Source organism: Mya arenaria, chromosome 9 (genome assembly GCF_026914265.1).
Source record: "Mya arenaria isolate MELC-2E11 chromosome 9, ASM2691426v1".
Lineage (NCBI taxonomy): Eukaryota > Metazoa > Mollusca > Bivalvia > Myida > Myidae > Mya > Mya arenaria.
In genome coordinates, this window is record NC_069130.1 from 4,117,479 (window position 1) to 4,133,057 (window position 15,579).

Genomic DNA, 15,579 nt, shown 5'->3' on the forward strand with positions numbered 1-15,579 from the left:
ACGAGCTACGCGTGCCATTGTATCACAGGGATGTTTTAGAGAAAGGAAGGGTTTAGTGAAGGAAAAGTTTTAAGTAAAACAAAACAATTTGTTATTTCATTTTATTCTTGAAAAGTAATGGACTTGATTTTTTTTTTTTAAATGGGCGACGTCAAACAATGTTCAAATTTACTTCTGATTATTTGAATGTAATTCCATGTTTTTGAAGATTAGCGGTGCTTGTTTTACTCTTTTTATTGTAACCTTCAGTAAAGTAAATGTATTAACTTCATGTTTGTATTTCTTGCCTGAGCAACATGAGTTAAACAAGCACAATTACTGTAATAATTTCTCTTATCTGAATCGTCTAAATAGAAGTCATTGTAGAACCTCAATCTAGCTTCAATATCGCGCTAATCAGAACTAATTATTTCAACGCCTTGCCATCTTTTGAATTGTTGTATGTTGAGACCAAGTGAATCAGGTAAAAATCAATCAAAGCTATAATGTGACAAATGGACATTTTAGGGATCCGACGTACAAACAGACTGCGGCCAAATATAATTATGGATATTTCTTGTTAGACATGCGCGTAGCTAGGGCCAATTTGGGATTACGAAGATCGTTGACGGAAAACGTATTGACCCCTTCACGCCCTTTCCTATAATACAAGGTCTAAAGATATATTCCAGACATCATATTTAAATACACAAATGAATACTTTAATATATTATACATTGTACCTGGTAAATACAAATGAAATACAGCACAGTAAATAAATGAAACATACCAGCGGTGTAAAAGTATTGTTTTACAACAATGCAAAAGATTAGTAGATATGAGTAAGAGTTTCCCAGATGTGACTCCAACGACTGTCAGGACAGCAATGCCAGAGAGATAGAACGGCGGGAATGTTACGGGTGATTACGTGCATAAATGTATTCTTATATTAACCAATTGAAAGTTGTTTGACCACTATAATACGCACACACTGTCCACTCTCACACATACTCCATAATAATGTACGCGCAATCTAAACGCAAGCAGGCAATGATAAATGAACATGAACGGATGAATATTATACCCTGTTACGTACAGTCAACTACGCGCTTGTAAGAGTAGGGTTTGCCTTTGCCATGTATAGAATGTGACAGAACACAAACGTTGCAAGTTAGTGCAGTATTTTGCTTATCAGTTCAACTGTCATCGTTAGTGCATGACCGATTTAAAATATTACAAGGCTATTATAAGGCCATCAAATTCTAGTATATTGTTGTATCATTTATATCGTTAAATAACATATTCTTTACCTTGCAAAGTATTATTAGTTACACTGTTATTGGCTGGGGGGTATGTGCTCTCGCATGTCGCATGGTATGAAACCACTGGGGGTGTATATCACATACCCCCCCCCAACTACTTACAGTGTAAGAATATATCTCACCGAGTACCTTTATTAATAAGATTAGATAAATATATAATGTATTTGTTATAAAAATATTCAGTGACGCTAAATATTGCCCAGTCTCAAAATTATATTTTAAGAAATACAAGAAGTTTATGTAATCAAATTTATTTGGAATAAATACAATAACAATGTAAATATAGCAAAAACATTGTTTGACAGCATATTTTTTCTCTGTAAGGTTACATTAAATTATAACTGTACAAGAAAGGTGTATCACAGTCAATAATGTAATTATAAGAAAAACAACAACAGTTAACTGTTTTTAACACTTATGTTTTAACAATTTCTTGAAGGTAACTCCTCAGCACATTTGCAGATTTCTTGCTGCATCGGAGCGTCTCTTCTGAACTTAAGTTTAAACTTTTTTGAGAGATTCGTCACTTGTTGTGCTTCCCGTACGAAATAAAGGGGCGGATTCCGGGCGGAATTGGCACGGAATCGGTGAATTCCGCCTGGAGTATGGACGGAATCATTATTCCGCCCGATATCGTTACAAGTTTCTAGTGGATTCTGGGCGTAAAAATATTGGAAGTTACAGGCGTACACAAATTACGGGCGAATTCATATACTTAACATTTGTGGAATTTCGTACTTTGTTTTTTCTACGAAACCTTTGGGACGGAATATCCTACTTAAACATTTTATTGGAGCGTAATTTCGAACTTAGCCTAATATTTTCATCTTTTGTTTAGATTTCACATAGCGAGTTAAAAGCTAAACATCTTCCATGCTTTCATCTGAACTCCATGTAATATAAAATATGCAACAAAAATAAAAAATAAAACTACAAAGGGGAGTCAAACACATAAAGGAAAAAAACATGACCCCATGATATAAATTAATACTCAGCTTTTATGAACTTTAAAGTCCACTTAAAATGTTACTTATGTCACTAATTGGGACTTTCTAACATCAACCAATAATAGCAATTAAAACTTAGCCCAGTTGGCTATAAATAATTGACTTCCACTCGATTCGAGGTCATCATGTACAATACTGTGCTTCAATATTTGACTCACCGATAAGCCTCATGGGCTATCAATGGGTATACAAGATCCAGCTGTTTATAAATACTCGCCTTATCTTGCACAAATCTGGTCGGATTTCCCTTTGAGAACCTTAACCTTTATTTAATCCGGTCATGTGTTTCACACTAAAACCATTACTGATAGACATACATGTACCGCGCTTTCGAATAATGGATAACTAGACTTTTACCAAGAAAACATTTGAACTTGTGTGAGAAACGTTATAGTTAAAACGTATGGTTGTGTGTATTGACGAACAGATGGAACATTAGCCGTGATTGATAAGAAAAACGCGGACTTGAGGTGTCTAACAAATTTTGAATCACGAAATAAAATGCATATGCTGTGTGAGACTGGCGGATAATTAAATGCAACAATTCAAAGGGGTACGTAGCCGTGAAAGATGGAGGTAACTTTTCTATTTCTCGTTTTACCAGTACCGGTTTTGAAATTGTGTTTGTCTGTTCTCACTTTTATAACTATTTTGTTTGATTTACATCGAGTAAGTTCGATGCGATTAAGAATGCTTTGTTTATGCTTTACAAAATATTTGGTTGGGTATCAATACTGTATTTATTACAACCATATTACCTTATATTTGCCTTGTTACATAATTTTCACCCAAAAAGCATTCTCGCAATCATTAAACTTCACAAAGAAGTTCATATGTGTAACGAAAAAAAGATATCAGCATTAACCTTTGGCTTTCCGCGAAAGTTACCGAGTAATTACAATTGCTGTCGGTGTTATCAAAATGAAGATGGTCGGAATCTACCGAGTTCACATTTATTCATTTTAATATGTTTGTTTAAACAACAAAATGTTAATTAGTTCTGCATTATGCTGGAATTACGGTTTTAGTCCTGACTTTAAAAACAAGCTTTAAATTAATAAATTTATTAAACAGAAATAAACGCATTATACGTGTGTTCTTCTTGATATTTCAGCAGCCACTTTCACACGCAGAATTCGACTGCATCTCCATCAACAAATTTCACAGCAAAGGTAATGGCTTTCTCGAGTAACCCTCTAAAGTGCTTATTTAAATAATGTACCATATATATTTTATAAAAATGTAATTCATGATAAAATAAGGGTATAAATGAGAGCAGTTATATTAAACTAATATGGATTGTGTAAACAGCTAAAATTAGTCATCATTTAATTGTTATAAGGTGATTATTGCAATTAATCAAACAACTTTTACAGTTATCGGAGCAACTTTGAAGGTCAACTTCGCAAGAAAACTCATGTCAACCATCTCCACTCCTGTAACCCCAGGCAACTATGTTGTGGTAAGAATACATTTCAATATTGCTCAGTCATCACGTCTTCTGGCCTCCCGAAACATAATCATGTTCTCTACTTCTTTTGTTTATACAAATATCAGAATGTTAATCAAACGGTTATTTCAGGAGTCGTTGCTACCTTAATGAGCGTGCTGCAAGAAACACCACAAATTTAGTTATACCCGTTTGTTTAATCATAATGTTATGATACTATAATTGCAAATAAAACCTTACGCTCAGAAGTTTGTGACTTTGTAAAAGATAAATAACATTTTCTAAACTAAACCGACTTTAATAACTATTTATTTGAAAAACAATTCAACCAGCATTGTACTATGGCATGCAACGTAAATGGCATGTTACGTATGACTTTATTTCTGTAATTGTTGACATGTGTTACAGGGTTATCCAGCAAATAAACCTGAAATACACAATTTCAATAGAAGGAAATCATTAAAACTTTATTTACAAGATACAGTATACGAAAACTTTCCCAAGTTTTAACTTATTAACAGGTGAGGCTACTACCTCACAGTGAGGTTTATAGAACGAAGCATGTACCAATGCTATCCGAAAGGTGGCAAAAGGAGACAACTTGATGTATGAACTCATTGACAAGGTGTTCACCATTACCAAACTGGCGAACTCCATGGGGAACTGGTATTGGGAAACCTCGCCCTGGAGAGGCAAGAAAGCATATGCTTAGCCACTGGCAATACTCGAAGGTAGATACTGTATTACAAGTAGACTGCCTAAAACATAAACATAAGGCAGAAGTAAAGCCTCATAGTTACCCTTTTACAAATCATTGTGCAAAATTATATACCGAACACTTAGGTATCCATACACAGAGTTAAGCAATATAGCACTCGTCTAATATCACTTTTATGAGTGTGTTGTTGTTGTTTTTAGGGAAAAACAGCTTTCGGTTCTCTTATGATAAGAAAGCTTATACTTTCGGTTTAATAAAAAAATATTATGTCTTATTTTCAGAGTACGTGATATGAAGGAAAATGCTGCCATGACGTTCCCTGAAGAAGATTTAAATCTGGCCACCACAAGAGGAACACGCATGCGAGATAACAGTTGACAAATACTAGATAACTGAACAATAAGGAAGTTCTCATTCTACTGTGAAGTGTACTAGTGACTTGAATTATATTTTATAGCCAATATGATAATTTAACTTTTATTATTCTGTGTATTTATATTTGAAATGCAGAATAAATTCAGTAAGCTTTAGTGTGGTTATTCACATTGTTTTTAGTCCGTTAATTAATCATAGTTTTCGCATGTAAATTATTGCGCACATAAGATTAAAATTAATTAAACTCCATGTGACATATGTATGAATATCCGCGCGTAATCTAAAAATCCACCAAGAACCGAAATTCCGTTTCATTCTGAATTTCCGCCCGTAATCTGAAATTCCGCCCGAAACAAAAAATCAAACTAAATCTGAAAATCCGCCAGTAACCTGAAATTCCGCCCGGAATTCGAATTCCGTCCCACCTCATTTACATATTTCGCCCCAAAAACCCGGCCGGGACCCGGCCGGGATCCGGCCTCTAACACTAAACATTGTATTATTAAAACTACGCCTGGAAAATATCTCCGCCCGGAACTTATAGATAAATTACGTGTCAATTCCGGGCGAAAACTTTCGTACGGGTATGTAAACCGTTTTTACTCGCCATTTTGTAACCATTACTCATGTAAACAGTCGGTTACACACAACAGATTGCTTGAATAAAATGGATATTCAATAACGTGCATGGGTTAGCTCCCCTTTAGTGAAAAGATAAGCCGAGAGAGAAGTTACGAATTTTCCGGCCGCCATTTTGTTATGTCTTTTGCGGAGTATGGAAGTTACAGGGGTTGTATGAAACATACTGGAAATTACGGGGGGGGGGGGTATGGATTATACACGTCGTGCATGACCGCTCTTGGCCAATCGGATAGCGTCATTCATGTAGGAGCCGAGATATACTACAATAATATGTGGATTCCAGACATCAACGATTCCTATTAGTGTACATCGTATACCTTATCTGGTGACGTACACACGTATATACATGCAATAATCTGGACAAGAAGGCAGACGAACACTAGCACATAATTTAGAGGCTAACTTTACCATTGTACTAGATAAGCCCCGTGTACATAGTGGCCATGTTCAGCCCCTAGATAAACCTTGATAAAGGAATCACGAAATCTGCCGTATATAGAACAGTTTTAGAACGAGTGTTTGGACTTAATACCGGTTTTCATAATGCCTGTAATTATTTAAGTGCATTTTAAGACTAACGAACGTAAGTTTTGTTTACCTTTTTCCAATAGAGTGCAAGTAATAAATAGCCTAATGTTTAATTTGTTAATTATGATAACATTTTGATATTTTTTAGAATAAACGACAATACAATTCGTGTTATGTAAGCCGGAAACATGGTCAAGTCACTGTTAATACTGGCTGCAGGGGGGGGGGGGGGGTATTTTGTTTAAGCAACAATGACTTCATTTGTCAAAAGATAGTTATATTCACGAACACAGGAAAATAGTTGTACTGTTTATGATAAACTTTTGATTTATTTCAATATGTATGATACATATCATTCGTGTAACGTAAGCTGGAAATGATAGTCATATCCACAGCTTATACCGGCTTGTAGGAAGTTTATTTTGTTTAAGCAGCATTGTCTTTGCTTGTCAAAAACATTTTCAAAAACCCAGAAATAAGGTATACCAATGTGTATTTGGTCATGGCAAAATATCATAAGCCCAGTGCCGAAAAGTTAAAAACTCGATATAAATTAGTATGTTGTTATACACCCCGTATACATCCAACATTAAAGATTACACACATGGGTGTAAAAAAACGGCACTCGCCCCGAAGGACTGGTTTTTAGGACTATAAAGGACTTTAACATTAGCTAGGCTGATATAACCCTGAATACACAAATACGATAGAAACTCCAGCAACCTTCCTTCTTTTTAATATATTAACGAAAAATAAAGATGTCCCAAAGGAACTCAAGCTGTGTACCTGACATATATAAAAATATAGTATCTTTTCTCTTTTTTTGAAACAAGATATATAGATGTTATGTAAACACTCGATCTGTTTGTTGCGACGTTCAACCTTTCCACAGGTTCGCTAATGGCGTTTGAAGGAACAGCACGGGTTCTCTTTATTTTTGCCGTACTACACGTGACAGGTGAGTCTCGATTATTTATTTCCAGCTTGTTTATCATACCATCTAATACATAGCGCTGGTGACCTGGCATGTCTCGAAGAGGGAAATCACCAACTTGTTAAACGGCTTATCTATATAGCCGACATATGTACCAACCAGTCTTTAAAATGACGTCCATTCCTTTTTAAGCTTTCATAATCCCCGCTACTTCGACTAAATCGATAAAATATAAACATGTATTAGATGAAAGTTACAGCAGCCATGAATGTGAATTTACTACAACAAAGCTAAATATAGGCTAAGAAACAACTAGCGGAATTCAACTCCACTACCAATGTTTACCGTGTAGCAACCACCAGCAGACCCTCGCAAACCAATATATACTGTGTAGCAATCACTAGCTGACCCCCACTCCCTGGCCATTGTATACTGTGAGCTACCCCCAACGGGCCCACAACTCCCCGCCCAATGCATACTGTGTTGTATAATGTGAGCAATACTAGCAATGTTTAGAATGTAGCAGAAACCATCGGATCCCCTTATTGCCCTCTCCCTGATCAGTGCTTACAGTATTGGATCCCCGTCTCGCTGACCATGCTATTCAGTTACGCAACCACCTTCGAATCCAACTCTGCCCGACCAATTTATTCCGTGAAGCAACCACTATCGGATGCCCCTCAAACCATCCATGGTATTCAGTAAAGCAGCCACTTTCGAGCCTCTCTCCCCTTTATACTTTAGCGGACCCTCTCTCAAGCTACAGTATACTATGTAGCAACCACTATCAGACCAATCAGATTCCCGTCTCCCCGACCATGATATTTAATAAAGCAACCCCTATTGAATCCCTCTATTTCCGACCGTTGTATACAGTTAACCAACCACTAGCTTATTTCTCTCCCCCAAACAATGTTTACAGTGTAGGAACTATTATCGATTCCCCCTTGTCCAATGAATACAGTGAGACAACCACTATCCGAACCCCCTCAAGACCATCCATGGTATAAAGTTAAGCAACAACTATCGAATCCCCCTATGCCTGACAAATGTATACTGTTTAACACCGTATAGAGTGTAACAACCACTTGAGGATCCTCCTCTCATCGACCATTGTTTACCGTGTAAAAACACACTTGAGGACCCCCAATTTGTTCAACCGATATATGCTGTGTACGAACCAAAACTGGATCACCCTCTTCCAAACCAATCTATACAGTGTAGCAATCACTGCCGAAACAACGTCTTCTCAACTAGTATATACTATGAAGCAACCATAATCAGACTCTCCCACGTTCTGAAACGAAAACAAAACAGTGTAGCAACCACTTGCAGAGCATCCTCGCATCATGAACTGAAAACAGCGTATAAACTCGCATATCATACTTCTCTCCAGCCATTGTATACATAGTAGCAATCACTAGCGGATCCCCCTCCACACAACATATGTTTACAGTGTAGCAACTACTAACATTTCCTACTTCTCTCAAGCAATTGTATACATAGTAGCAATCACTAGCGGATCCCCCTCCACACAACATATGTTTACAGTGTAGCAACTACTAACATTTCCTACTTCTCTCAAGCAATTGTATACATAGTAGCAATCACTAGCTGATCCCCCTCCACACAACATATGTTTACAGTGTAGCATCTACTAACATTTCCTACTTCTCTCAAGCAATTGTATACTTAGTAGCAATCGCTAGCGGATCCCTCTCCACCCAACCATTGTTAACAGTGTAGTAACTACAAGCACTTCCTACTTCTCTTCCAGCCATTGTATACATAGCAGCAATCACTAGTGGATCCCTCTCCATCCAACCAAATTTTACAGCGTACCAACCACTCACATTTTCTAGTTCTCTTCCAGCCATTGTATACATAGCTGCAATCACTAGTGGATCCCTCTCCACCCAACCAATGTTTACAGCGTAGCAACTACCAGCTTATTTACCTCTCCGCGACATATGTGTAAAGCGTAGTAACCAATTGAGTCCCCCTTGCCCTGACCAATCTATACAATGTAGTACAAGAAAGACCATTGATGCAAAGCATCAAAGGGCGCCGTTTAATAGTTTATGCACTTGTTATATGTTGAAAAACAAGGAATGTCAAGGCCAACAAGCATATTATGGTGCATTGAACCGCATCTATGAAATTCTCAAAATGTTTGTAGTTTTCTGCATGACAACATAGGCAAAAGCATTGAAATTGAAGATTTTCAAGTTGAACATTTCATTAGGGGTGGGGTACATTAATGTACAAGACAGAATTAGGGTGTTTGTGCACTGTACTTTTTGTCATTGCCACATACCCATATATCAAGTTTTATTTCAATACCATGAGTAGTTTTAAAGTAATGCTCTGGTCAAGAAAAAGCGGCAAAGGGCAATAATTATGTAATTAAAAACAGCTATAGTCATTGTGCACTGCACTTCCTCTCGTTGTGCTAAATACCTTTGAATGATGTTTAATGAAATTCCAAAAAGTAGTTTTCTAGTTATGCTCCGGACAGGAAAAGATACAAAGGGAATAACTCTTGCAATACGCTGAAATAGAGTTATTGTTCATGTACACTGCAGTTCTAATCATATAGGGGGAGGGGGCAACGTCACCATGCTGGAATGACAACCTGTAGGGAAGAATAAGCTACCTCTTCATCATGAAGAAGTGATATGAAATAACAATTTAACAATTTGTGTAGTACTTTAATAAATATTATCATTTCGTCCGAAAGTTGCAAACATAAATAGAACATAATTATTGAACTGTAAAGTTGCAAACATAAATAGAACATAATTATTGAACTGTTATATAAAAAGTGAACATTGTTTACTAGATGAAATGCATTTATAACATAACATGCCTTGTTTTTAGCTGTTTAATAATACTAATGTTAACTTCTTCATTTACATAGTAAAGAAGAGTAGAAAATGGATGTTTTAGTTGATATTAACACAAAAACAGCATGTGTCTTATTGGACAATGGCATTTTTTTCAAATATGATAAAAATAACGCATTCAAACTGAATATGTATCAGACTATGTATGAAGGAAATAATACTGTTTCTATTTTTCACAAAGGTTTTGAAATACAACAATGCACATATAAGCATAAATAGGCCAAATATGCAAAAACATAATAGTAAACAATGTGTGAAAGTGATACTGAACACTTAAAATAATTTCTTTGTGCATTAAATGAATATATACTAGAAAAGCAATACTAAATCAAGTCCAAAATGTATAATAACATGAAGAACACCCCTTTATGAATATCTTCATAACAAATCAGAGTACATGTAAACAATAATCATTTATATCGTTAGTATCGAATGTGTCCAGTTTAAAGTGTGTTTTCATTTGCATTAAATTACATTGTAATATATACCAGAAAAGCAATTATAAAAATCCTTAAATTTATAAGAAACTGAAGACAATAAAGAATAACACCCATTTATGAATATCTCCAAAACAAATCAGAGGTCACCTATATATAAAACAATAATCATTCGTATAATTAGTATCAAATGTGTCTAGTTTTTGTGTGTCTGTTCATTATCTTTAAATGAGCATCTTTAAAGTGAAACTCTTATTTGAAATCAATACATATAATTGTATATATAACACACATCAAATTGAATGAAAAAACAATAACTACTTACTAAATAATGCATTTACTGAAATATCATTTACTGATAACAAGCTTGTCATCCTGTTTATAATAGCAGAATGCATGACAAATATTAAATGATCAATTGGTGATTGCTAAAAGATTTACTGTGGTCTACTATAGTATCAAAAGGCAGAAATACCATGTTTTAAGTTCATTCTTATTAGCAAATTGAACTCAAGATCCTTCATTAGAAACATTGTTGTTGACATCTATCAACCCATTTTGAAAAATGAAAACAATAATATTAATTATCATAAGTCTTATTGGGGAGTAAGAGTGCATCTTTAAAAATAGTGTGTGTGTTTTTTCACTTAAATATGTAACAATTCAATTTGACAAATGAGACAAAAGTTAGGAAATAGAAGTAGTAATTGTACATAAAACAAAACATCAACACAAATTGACAAAGCTCAATATAACAGGAAATCTATTTTATAAAAAACACAAATCCTTAAAGGCCATAATTATTTGAACTGAATTAAGGTATAAGTAATATAAAGCTTTTACGGACAACATAGTTATTATCATGGTACGTTATGGGACTTTTATCCAAATTTTGAAGATTTTTTTACTGTTAATTAAAAATATTTTGTCTTTATTTGATTTTTTTTTCACATTATCAGAGATTATGAAATAAACACAGTTTCTGGTAAAATAAACTTCAGTTAACAGAAAAATTACGTTCAACCGAACATATTATTGATACACATGGAAAAAAATCATTTTGATGTTTGAAAATATATAGCAGTTTTATAAATTCATAAAAAATAGTTAATAATAAGACAACCTGCTGAAATCATTTAAATATTTTCTATGATGTCTAATGAACAATTCAAAAGACAATTTATGATAGTTTACCGTTCAGTTTTGAAGAAAATATACATAATGTCATGTAACTATACATTTTTATAACTAATAAAATGCTTAAAAATCAACCCTTTTCTTGTAAAAAGCTCAATTGGACTTATTCATAAAATGTAATCATCCAAATAAATGAATTTTACTTATGATACTAACTCAGAATTCAGATTTAAAAACAATGAATGTACTTTTAAATTAAAATATGTAAAGAAACAAGAACACTAAGTAGGCGGTAATGCCCCTCCAAAAATGTCAGAGTGAAAGTTCTCAACTAATGTCTTTTGAATATTATAACATGTAAACAGTCTCTGTTTGTAATCGATGTCTATTTGTTTTATTTAGTCAATGGTATTCTAACATTTAGAACTTTTCACAATAATTCTTCACTCTTCAACATTTGAAGTTTGGTTTGTTCCCATGCGTTTGTACTTGTAGTGTCTGCACAGATGAAAATTACTCAATGCTGAGTCAATGCTGATTTAACAGGTCTTTACCCATCTAGAATGTTTAGTGCTGTAAAAGAAAAAAAGTACTTTCTAACTAATTTGTATAGATAATAATACTGCCATACATATACAAAATAAAATATAAACAGTTTAATATTTCTCAACAACAACAATAAGCTGATACATACATGTATATAATATAAAGAAAATTACTAAATTTATCAATAAAATTCATCATCACCACCACCACAACCACTGGATTATTGAAAACAGTGAGTTTATAAAACAACAAACACCAACTCAAATATGTTTTATATGAAATACTCACATCATCACTATCAGATGTGGATAGACATGGATGTCAAATCTGTCTTAATGATCCAACAAAGTATTTAATGCAGGCTGGAATTCTTCATATAATAGTAATATTCAGTCCTTTTCCTGCCTGAAAGAAATTAGACTTCTGATTATCAACCAACAGAAACTACAACCGTAAAATACAAATGCACATGTATTAATTATACATTCTGCACTAATATCCGTTTTAGCCTAGAGTAAGGGTTGGTAGGCACAAATGTGTAGATGTTGTGCATTGGTTGATAATGATTCACAACAGTATGGCGTTCAACGAGACCTACACCAAGCAAATGAATGTCGCTTGTGTCCAAGCTGTTGTGGCTTCCAGCCCGAAACCATGTACATCTTTTAATACAGGTTTATTTTGAAAATATGCAGTTTGTAAACAAATAATGGGTATTTTTAAGTCTAATATTTTTCTTTGTAAACAAATAATGGGTATTTTTAAGTCTAATATTTTTCTAAGATAAAACAATCAAATAAAAGATTACATATTCATATCATATACATAAATGATGTACATAAGTACATTTAAAAATATGTAACATGTACATAATGCACCAGTCAATTGTAACCACGGCCCTCCAGGTCTGGGAATATGCCGGGGATATGCCGGGGAAATGGGCTGTGTTTTTAACTTTCAGGTGGCCTCGCAGTGCCGGGTGAATACGGTGGTTTTGTCTTTGAGCCAGATATAGCACGGAATATGCCTTACCTAGGCTCCCTGGGGTACGGGGCATATGGCGAGGATTTGACCATCAGTTCGTCCCCGCAGGACGAGGATTTTACCCGGGGTTAGGTGGACAGAAAGTCAAAGTCCCAGCTATTCCTCGGACCTGGTGGGGCTTTGGTTACAATTGACTGGTCCATTATAAGTAGATGTAAAGTATGTAACATGTATATTTATAGTACATGTAGAAATATTAAAACGCTGTCTTAACGTTTAGCAAATAAAAATGATTTAAGAATTCCAAAGAAATTAAAAAACAAACATTTTTGAACACATAAACTTACACAACTACTCAAGGATACTTACATGAATAGCCCTTTGATACGAATATCCCAATTCCATGCTGATTGTTGCAATTAGTTTTTTCGACAGGAAATCTTCTCTTGCGCGTATAATTCACTTATAATCCATGTTTTACTGTAATGACTCAAATTGTTAGATGTATCGTAATCAACTGTCAGTGTGCACTTTAGTGTTTACTTATTTTAAACGTATATTCATGACAAAACCGAGTTTCCAACTATTAATCGACGATGTAGAAATTCCATTATTGACCTATGAATAGCGGGGAAATACCTTCTGGTTCTAAAAATAGCAACATCCGGATATGTGTAGTGTTCTAAAAATAAAACAACTCGGAGGCAATCGTAATACAATTTTACTAATGTCACCTTCAACACTTTAAAAAATAAAGTTAGGTGATGATTTAATCCAATATCGATTAAATTAAAGAAAACAGCTTAACTCATTGTTTATTAGTGCAGTAAACATAACAAAACAACATAAAACATAATTATTCCCATTCACATAATTACCGGTCCACACGTTTTACATTTCATTCGGAACTCCTCCGAATATTTACATTTCCGGCACATGATATTACAGTTAACCAATCGGAAAACGTAAACGAAACGGGAACAGTTATTAAACTTATTTGTCGTTCTTCAAATATAATGTTTTGAAGATAAATTGAAGACAATCTATTCAACCACAAATAGCATTTTTAACACCCATGCAATCGCCATCCATTTGCATTTTTTTAATCATAATAAAATAACAGTAAAACCCAACTGTCAATCAACTTAAAAACCGCTCCTACCACTAACTCAAATAAATTCCCATTCCATAATAGGCGCGCTCTTCAGAGCGGCGCCAATAAACTAGCGGATTCTCTCCTCGACCAATGACTACAATGTCGCAACCACTTTCGTATTCCCTTATCCCCAACCAATGTTTACAGTGTAGAAACCACTATCTTATTTTCCTCTCCCTGACTAATGTATAATGCGTAGCAAGCACTATCGAACTGTCTCTGCCAGACTAAGATGCAGCAAAAAAACTCGGGGAACCTCTATCCTCGACCAATGAATACAGTGTTCCAACCACTATCGGATCCACTTTTCTCCGAAGAGTATTTTGTGTGATAACAACTTTCAAACCCCGTATTGCCAACCAATGTTTACTAGGTAGCAATTCTAAGTGTATCCCTCCTGTCGCAGACTAGCGTATACAGTTAAGCAACCACTATTGGATCCCCCAGTACTTTTTCAATGTATACTTTGTAGCAACCACTTGCGAGTAATCCGTTTCCCAACCAATGGACGAGTGTTATAGATACTAGCGAACCCCATTCTTATTTACCAAGATATAATCTGTAGCAACAACTAGCGGTCCCCCATTCCAAACCAATGTATGTAGTTTACTTGGGCAGCCATAAGTGGACCCCCTCTTTAAATAAATACTGTGTAGCGCCACTAGCGGACCGCTTTTCACTTACCAATGTATACAGTACAGTGTTGCATTCGCAAATAGATCCTTTTCTCCCCGATCATTGTATACAGTTAAGCAAAATGTTTCGAAACCACCTCTGCCCGGCCAATGTTCACTATGTAGCAACCACATTTTGATCCTCTTCTCCCCGACAAAAGTTTACTGTTTAACAACCACTAGCGAACCCCTTCCCCGATCCAATGTACTGTTTAGCAAGTCGCGTATCGCCCTCTCCCTGACTAATGTATACGGTTAGGCAACCACTATTGGATCCTCTGCCCGATTAATAAATACTGACTGTGTAGCTTAACCTGCGCATCTCCGTTTCTCCAATATTTTTCCCCTAGCAACCTCAAGTGGACCTAGGAGGGCCACATCCGGCTTTATCCGCTTTTCCAGTCATTCGATAAACACAATAGGGTCATACAATTATTAATTTTATATTTAAATCATTTATTCGATTAAGTTGTTTGTTTAAAAGGAATATTTACACAAAAACAAAATTTTCAATTCAGTATGTTTCCAGAATTTATGAGATCATTGTCAAAAGATAGTACATCTACGTTTTAAGGTTTTTATAACCCTACACTGTATTCCAATGTGTGGTTACTTTCTTGTCTTCGTGTTTCTTTATGTTTTGTAATTTTTCCAGTTTTATTGATACCCTTCGTTTGTTAGGTGCCGTCACAACCTACACATGGGGTTCCTGGGGTGACTGGGGATCTTGTATCAGTAACTGTCCAGACAGCAACACCGGCACGAAAACTCGCACTAAAGCATG

The 15,579-nt window shown here is 35.1% G+C and overlaps 1 long non-coding RNA gene across 1 annotated transcript; it reads left to right on the forward strand.

The window, feature by feature from the left end:
- Positions 1-5,903: 5,903 nt before the first annotated feature.
- Positions 5,904-15,564, forward strand: LOC128203297 (uncharacterized). Its single transcript, XR_008255916.1, has 3 exons — positions 5,904-6,076; positions 6,914-6,979; positions 15,477-15,564. It is a non-coding gene; the product is annotated as an uncharacterized LOC128203297 (long non-coding RNA).
- The last annotated feature ends 15 nt before the right edge of the window (positions 15,565-15,579 follow it).